At 48.6% G+C, this 7,643-nt stretch overlaps 1 pseudogene; it reads left to right on the top strand.

The window, feature by feature from the left end:
- The first annotated feature begins 996 nt into the window (after positions 1–996).
- On the top strand, positions 997–1,852 carry LOC136137277 (protein ILRUN-like; annotated as a pseudogene).
- Positions 1,853–7,643: the final 5,791 nt, after the last annotated feature.

The raw sequence follows: 7,643 nt of genomic DNA, 5'->3' as shown, positions 1-7,643 counted from the left end.
AATAGAAATTTCACAATTTGTACCTTATTTTGTACAATGGAGAAATTGAGTATAATTTCACTTTTATTATGAATAGATAACATTTGAAGTCATGAAAAGATTGTACATCTCATTGTATGAGTGGTATTGAAATGCCTTATTTTTATATATAATAGCAAAGGTTCTCATTCCAATCTTATGGAATCAGAATAATGGAACAGGATATATTAACTTGGATTTACAGACCTATGTATTCACTTTTAGTGGGGAGGGGACAAGTTAGAATATACTGAGGGTAAACTCTGTTTTGACATTAAATAAGTATTGTTTCTGACTTTACAGAATTCACATATGTCTTAGGGCACCAGCGTGGTGTAGTAATTAAGCAGATAGATGGGAGAGCTAGACTACCTGAGTCCAAATGCTGGTTCTTCTGTTATTAATGGCACGAGTTAATGTCTCCAACTTTCCCATCTGTGAAATGGGAAATGATAGTACCTACCTCATAGGGTTGCTGTGAGGATTAAATGAGTCAATCTATATTAAGCTCTACACTAAGAACAGGGTCTGGCACATAGTAAGCACCATACATATGTTTGTTTGTTATTAAAAAACATATTAAGTTTTCTTAACACTATCTACACATCCTAGAAAATTGTGGCAGGAACTTTATCAGAATTTAAAAGTCACAGCTGTTTACCAATACCGACTACTCTAGAATCACTTTTTAAATTAAAAAAAAAATCCACCTTGAGGCGGAGGCAGGGGAGAAGTGAGAGGTGGCCTGGCGGGGTGTCGGCGCTTGGAGGGGCGGGCAGCGCGAGAGTGAGCCCGTGGCTGAGTGAGTTTATCCCTGTGGGCGGTGAGAGGCCTGGGGCCTAACCCGGAGGAGCAGGGTCGCGGCGCCGCCAGCTAGCAGCGGCCCCCCTCATGGTCCCCGGGCCCGGCGGTGCGGTAGCGGCCCAGTTGTGAGGAGGCGGGGAAGCGAGTGTCCGGCCCCAGCCACGGACGCCGGACATGGGCCTGGACCCTGGGCTGATGCAGAAGTTCAGCTGCCTGGGCACCGCCGACAAGGACGTGCTCATCTCCGAGTTCCAGCGGTTGCTCGGCTTCCAGCTCAACCCGGCCGGCTGCGCCTTCCTCCTGGACATGACCAGCTGGAACCTACAAGGAGCAATTGGCGCCTAGTATGACTTTGAGAGCCCAAACATCAGTGTGCCGTCTGTGTCCTTTGTTGAAGATGTCACCATAGGAGAACGGGAGTCGATATCCCCTTATGCTCAATATATAAAAACATGGCGGATCCAAAATTCTGGGGCAGAGGCCTGGCCTCCAGGGGTTTGTCTTAAATATGTCAGGGGAGACCAGCTTGGACATGTGAACATGGTGTTGGTGAGATTGCTAAACCCCCAGGAGATTGCAGATGTCAGCGTCCAGATGTGCAGCCCCAGCAGAGCAGGAATGGATCAGGGACAGTGGCGGATGTGCACTGCTACAGGACTCTACTATGGAGATGTCATCTGGGTCATTCTCAGTGTGGAGGCGGGTGGACTTCTAGGAGTAGCACAGCAGCTGTCATCTTTTGAAACGGAGTTCCACACACAGCCACATCGCAAGGTAGAAGGAAGCTTCACCCCGTTTGCTTCTCCCCAAAAGAAACGACAGTCAGATGAAAACAAAAGACCCTAGGGGTTCCGGGTTCGACTCGATCAGCAAAAACACATGAGGTCCCACGCCTGACCAAACCGAGCAAGATGAGAGTAGACTCTCCCAGAACTCTGTAGATCTGTCCCCCAACAGTCACGCAAACAACTTATCCGTCGTGACTTACAGTAAGGGGCTCCGCGGGCCTTACCCCTTCAGTCAGTCTTAAACGGGTGTCACCAAGAAGAAAAATTAACGAAAGACACAAGGCTTGACTCTGGAAGGGGAGGGCAAGGGGTTCCTCTGGATTGCAGACCACGTCTCAGGGACCCGTGGCTCTGACCCCCATCCTGGAAGAAGAGGAAGAATCAGAAAGACTACTTTTGAGTAAACGCAGCGTGTGTGTGTGTGTGTGTGTGTGTGTGTGTGTGTGTGTGTGTGAATGCTGAGTGGTGGGAGTGGTGTTAAGGCTACCGAGAAGAAATCCTCGCAGCCACTTTGGGTTTTGTTTATTAGGCGTTAGTCTAACAAGTCATTAGGGCGCTCGGGAAGGAAAAAAATGTTTAAAATGAGGGGGAAAAAGCCATCTTCTAAACAAAAGTTATTTTGCCTACAGACAGCTTGTAGTTTTGAGCATATGTTAATTTTTTCCACTCTTTCCCCACTTTTATTTTTTTAGATAAGGGATAACATTCTGTGTATAGAATAGCTGCTTGCTCTGGGAAACAATTCAGGTTCAAAGCTGGCACGGCCTGCTTGGGGACTCTGTGGGTAGGTGCTATAGGAGGACACCTGCCGTGCCACCCGATTCCACAAGACTCTGACCCCATTTGTTTTCAATGGCATCAGCCTATGGGTTATCACGCTTTTCCTCTTTTTTTCTCTTTAATCTTCTATCGATTTACACCTTTGACCTTTGTATTCGTCAACCCTGTGGCTTGTTAGCATCAGAACCTCTGAAGACCAAACTTCCCTGTGTGGCCAGCAGAGGAGCCTGGAGGACAGATCTCAGGTGACGTGGGAGTTTGTGAGGCCGAGAGGTGACCTCCTGCACACACTCGTGACAATTCAAATTGCTTTCCTTCCACGTTTCTCTTGGCGGAGAGACACGCCATCACGCTTACTGCTCTTTCGGATTCTTGGTACACAGCGGCTCCCCATTCACTCTGGGAACGGGGCCTCTGTGCTATGTGCGTGCTGCGTGCACACACACACACACACACGGGTGTTGGTGCAGCTCACCAGCGAGTGTACAGCCGGCGAATGTGAAGGTGTCCCCTGCTTCTCTGTTGTCACACAACTCCCTTCCCTGCGTTTCCCTCCAATTGTCCTTTGTGGTGTTTTCGCAGCCTGTTAGTGGAGGCTGAGCTGTTAAGGTATGAAAATGGAGCCCCAGATGGGGGAATTTGCCGTGGGGAAGGGCCACACTTACTAACTGCGTGATCTTGGAGACCACATTTTGCTGGGAATGAAAGGACCCCCTCCCTGGGCAGGATGCTTAGCTATTGGGAGGTGGCGGGCAAGGCACAGCCCAGCCGGAGCACAGGTTGGTTGGCTGGCTGCTCCCTGGGACAGGTGGCCCCACTGGCATGCCGCGCGTTCCGAGCAGGTTGAGATGTGGATATCTCCACAGGAAGCTCAAACCAGGCCAGAACAGCTGTGTGCCAAAGATACAGGAGTATGCAAAGTCCCTCTTCTCTTCTCCCCCCGTCCTTCCCTCGAGTCTTGGTTCGTTTGGTAGCCGGGCATACGGATCTAGGGTGCCGTTGCTGGGTCACCTGCCTGTTGCCACACCGCCATCCCCCCCGGCTGTGAGACAGCAGGGAGTCCAGCTCGCTGATTGGCCGCAGGGGTCATGTGGCCTGGGTGTGGCTGAGAGTCTGTCTGGCTCTGTCTGGGTGTCTGAGTTCCCAAAACGCGTGTTGTTTGTTCCTCCTCGTCCATTTCTGAGACGGTTATGTTTTTCAAGCTTGACTGTGAGAGAAAAGCTTGTATGAAATTCTCCCTTTGCCTCCCCACCTCACCCCAAATAAAAGGGGGCGTAAACATTGGTCCACTGGAGAAGCCCCGGGGGAGGGTGGAGCCTGCCTGCTGAAAGGGCAGTGCCGCTGGGGCTGGGGCCGGACTAGAGCTCGCACTGGAGCACCTACTTTCTATGCACACACAGAGCACCCCATTCCCAGCAGAGCAGAGGGGAGTCCCTGCCAGGTGCCCAGGCCACCACAGGTCCAAGCCAGGGGCTCACGATGGCTTTTTGTTTGAGGGCCCTATTGGGCGCAGACTGGTGCTACTGTTGCTGCCAACCTCCGGGGACACCACCACCCTGGAGCCCACACATGCCCAACCATTCTGCTCACTGGATAGCCCTCAAAGCATCACATCTCCAGCTGCCCCTGCAGGATCATGGGAGGCTTTACACCCGCTGGGCTCCGGGCTTCCTCACCTCCCCCACACTAGGTGCCCCTTCCCCTTTTCCCAGGGGGGCTGCCCGCCGTTATGCAGCAGTGGCTTCACGGGTCCCCGTCAGTGGGTCTGGGCCTTCCACAAGGATTCTCCTCCTCCCCTTGCTTTTAGGCAGTCTCACCTGGCAAGGTAATTGTCCCAAGCACGTTGGCTTCTCTCCCAAGAACAAACCCTTTCTGTGCACATCTTTGGAGCGGTGCGCTCCTTGCAGAGGCCAGAGCGAGCGCCAGCCGCGGAGTAGGGGCGGAAGGAGTCCGTGGTCCTCCCAGGGCCTGGCGGCCCTTAGTACCATTCATCCTGCCTCTTCTCGCTGGTGTGGGCTCTGAGCAAGTCCTCAGAGCCCCTCTTTTCCACCGCCTAGTGGGCCAGCAGAGGCTACCCTCTCAGCCCCAGTAGTCTGTTCCTCTTGGACTCTTTACCAAGTCGCAGGCTGCCTCTGGGCAGGACCACCAGTGTCTGGCACCCGCGAGGTGAGGCAGGCAGCATCCTTAAGGACCTGAGGCCAGCGGGGGAGGCAGAGGGGCTGAGGCTTGGGAGGAACATGTCTGTCTGCACCGAGTGAGGTGTGCGTGGATGTGTGTGCACGCGTGCCCGCTCTTCTTCTTTTTGCCATGGGGACAGTTGAATTGGGGGCATTTTTCTACAAGAAACAGCCTTCTCTTCCCCCCGCAAGGACTGGCTGTTACCTAACGTCCATCAAAGGCACTTCCAGCCAGGAGAGAACCTCACCAAGACAGCTGGTGTGGCCCAAGGGTGGCCCAGGTGGGAAGTGGGCGTAAGGATAAACCCCTCCCCAGATTCACTGTGAGCCCCAGCGGGAGAGGGTGGTGGCGTTGCCAGGGCCCAGCACTGCAAGCTGACTGCCCGCCCCACCCTGCCTCGCCTTTTGTCTGTCTCCTTGGGTGAATGCTGGAGCTGCGGCCCTCTCCTTCTGGACAGTGGTGTGGCAGCAAGCAAGCTGGCTGGCTGTTTGCGGTGGCGCCTCCTGGTGCCTGGGAGGCGACGAAGATGAGGCAGTTTCTCCCGACTGTATACATGAATATTTGTATGATTAACACAGACTAAAAACACCCTGAAGAAAAAAAAAAATCCAACTTCTCACTCACTTGATTAACGTTGCAGTTATTGGTCAGGCAAGAGAAGTGGCAGGTAGCCCTACGAAAGGCACACGGGCTTCCCAAGGAAGCAGGTGCTGCAGGTAGCAGGGGAAGGAGGAGGGCACAGAGGAAGCCTTCAGGAATTTGCTCTTGAGGAATTTGAGGATTTTGAGTCTTCCAGGATTTACTTGAGGAAATCCCTGGGAATTAAGTAAGGGCCATTCCCTAGAGGAATCTTCTTGAGTGGCAAAGGGCAGTTGAAGAGAAAGGTAGATTATAAAAGGAGTGACAGGAGTGACAGTTCTTTTGAAAATAACAGAACCCTGGGAAAGATCTGGGCAGGGAGGCGTAGAAGGTTCGTTTTCAAGAAGGACAAATGTAGTTGGAAATGTAAGATCATTGTGGAGAGGCAATGTAGTGCAGCTGTTAATATCGTGGACTTGAGGACCAGCCTGCTCTACCCCTCACTAACTGGGTGGTCATGGCCAAGTTACTTCACCTTTCTGTTTTAGACTGTCTGAAAACTGGGGAATAATAATGCTGGTAGTACTGGTCCCACAGGTTGTTGTGAGCATTAAGTGAATATGTAAATATTAAATATATAAAGCTAATATAAAGCTCTTAGGGCAGTGTCAGGTCCGGAGCACGGGGACTGTTGGTAATTATTGTTCGTGCAACAGATTTTTAATTTATGAAAAAAAAGAATCATGTTTTTTCAAATACAAATGCACCTGTGATCCTAAAACCCAACACTTTCCACCTCCTTTCAAATCCTTTAGCTTGGGGGATGGGATGTGCTGAGAAGAGGTAAGAGAGAGAACTAAGAAAAGCAGGAGATAAGCAGGGAAGTGAATCATTTTAAAATCTATTAAAACTTTACCCTCGTATTCAGAATAACATGTATCTTTCAGGTTTTGGTAGCTGAAAATTAAATTTCCTAGTATGCTATTTTTTGAGTTAAAAAAATAAATTCCATGCTAAATACAATAAACTTCTGAAATGAAGGCATTTTATAGAAAATTGTTATGCTAATAAGTTAATCAGTATATAGGCAATACTTTTCATTGCTTGGTGGCTTTCATTTTTTACTTTTATAAAGCTAATCTAGGTTAGCTTTAAAGTACTGCTTTTTGCAATTATAATAATTCTGAAAATATCAGTTTAGTAAATAGTGTGTATACATGCCCAAATGGATCATTCTAAAAAAATTAGAGAAAATTTTGGAATTTCATTCCCAAAGTGAATATCTGTACTAAAAAATTTCCCCCAATTATTCTTCACCAGGAAAAGCGTGTCGTAGATGAAAGGAGATGAATCTGGAGATGAATCTGGACATCTCAGGAGTGGAGATATTTGGGTACCAGAGCAGATTACTCAGAAGTAAGAAGAAAAAACCCTCCCAGGTAAGATGCTTCTTCCTGGCTCTGGGAACAGGGATGTGCCTGGGGGTTCTCAGGCGTTGGAGAAGCTGATAATCAGATTTTCAGCTATGAGAAAGCTCCGTTGGCAGCCCAGCTGTGAGCAGAATGTGTTAACCGCTGTCCTGTAGCTGCTGATATGATTCTGGGAATTTAGTTTTGCTTCTTGGGGACAGCCCTGGAATAGCATGAAAATTCCAGAAAATTGTATCACATTTTGGCACTGAGCATGTTTAAGTCCCCTTTTGGAGCAAGACTTTTCTCAGAAATGGTATATGTTGTGAGAATTAATCAACAGGCATTTATTAGCCTCTTCATTTTTAGCACTGTGCAAAGCACAGATGTAAATGCTGACTCTAAGATGTAGTTCCGGAAATCACTGCTAACTTGAGCCACCTACAATTTGGAAGTGACTTTGTTTTACAGAAACTGGTTATGCGTGACTGAATCTAAATTTCTGGCCCTTTGTGGTCTAGAACTGCTCAGGAATAATACGAAGATGACTGTTAGGTGCTTAGGAGTGCTGCAGGCTGGAAGAAGAGGGGTTTTGGAGAGGAGGACTTGTGTTTCTTGAATAAAGGTCTTTCTCTGCTTGGAGAAGGACTGTTGCCTGGAAGTGGACATTCGCCTTCTTATCAGTGAGGAGTAAGGGATGGCTGGCTGATGAAATTAAAAAAAAAGATAACTCTGAAATAGAGCCAGAGGTTTGATTGGGTGCCAAGCTAATGTATTAATTTTTCTATTAATTAAATTAATTAATTTTGCTATTAATATGCTAAGCCTCCCTAAAAACTAAGGTTTCTAGCAGCTTCTGCATTTCTAGCAGGTAGGAATTTCTTTATTCTATGACACAGGTTAAAAATTTACTCATTTAACAAATATGCCCCAACTGTCTACCATGTGTCAGGCACTCTTTTAAGCAATGGGAATTCAGGGCACAAAACAGACAAAAATCTTAGGCCTTGTGGTGTGGGAGAAAGATAAAAAGGTACTAAGGAGAAAAAGCAGGGAAGGAAAATAGGAAGCGTGAGGTGGAGGGTGT

Source organism: Phocoena phocoena, chromosome 17 (assembly GCF_963924675.1).
Source record: "Phocoena phocoena chromosome 17, mPhoPho1.1, whole genome shotgun sequence".
NCBI lineage: Eukaryota > Metazoa > Chordata > Mammalia > Artiodactyla > Phocoenidae > Phocoena > Phocoena phocoena.
Note: the sequence above shows the minus strand (reverse complement) of the source record. Positions and strands in the feature narration are given on the sequence as shown.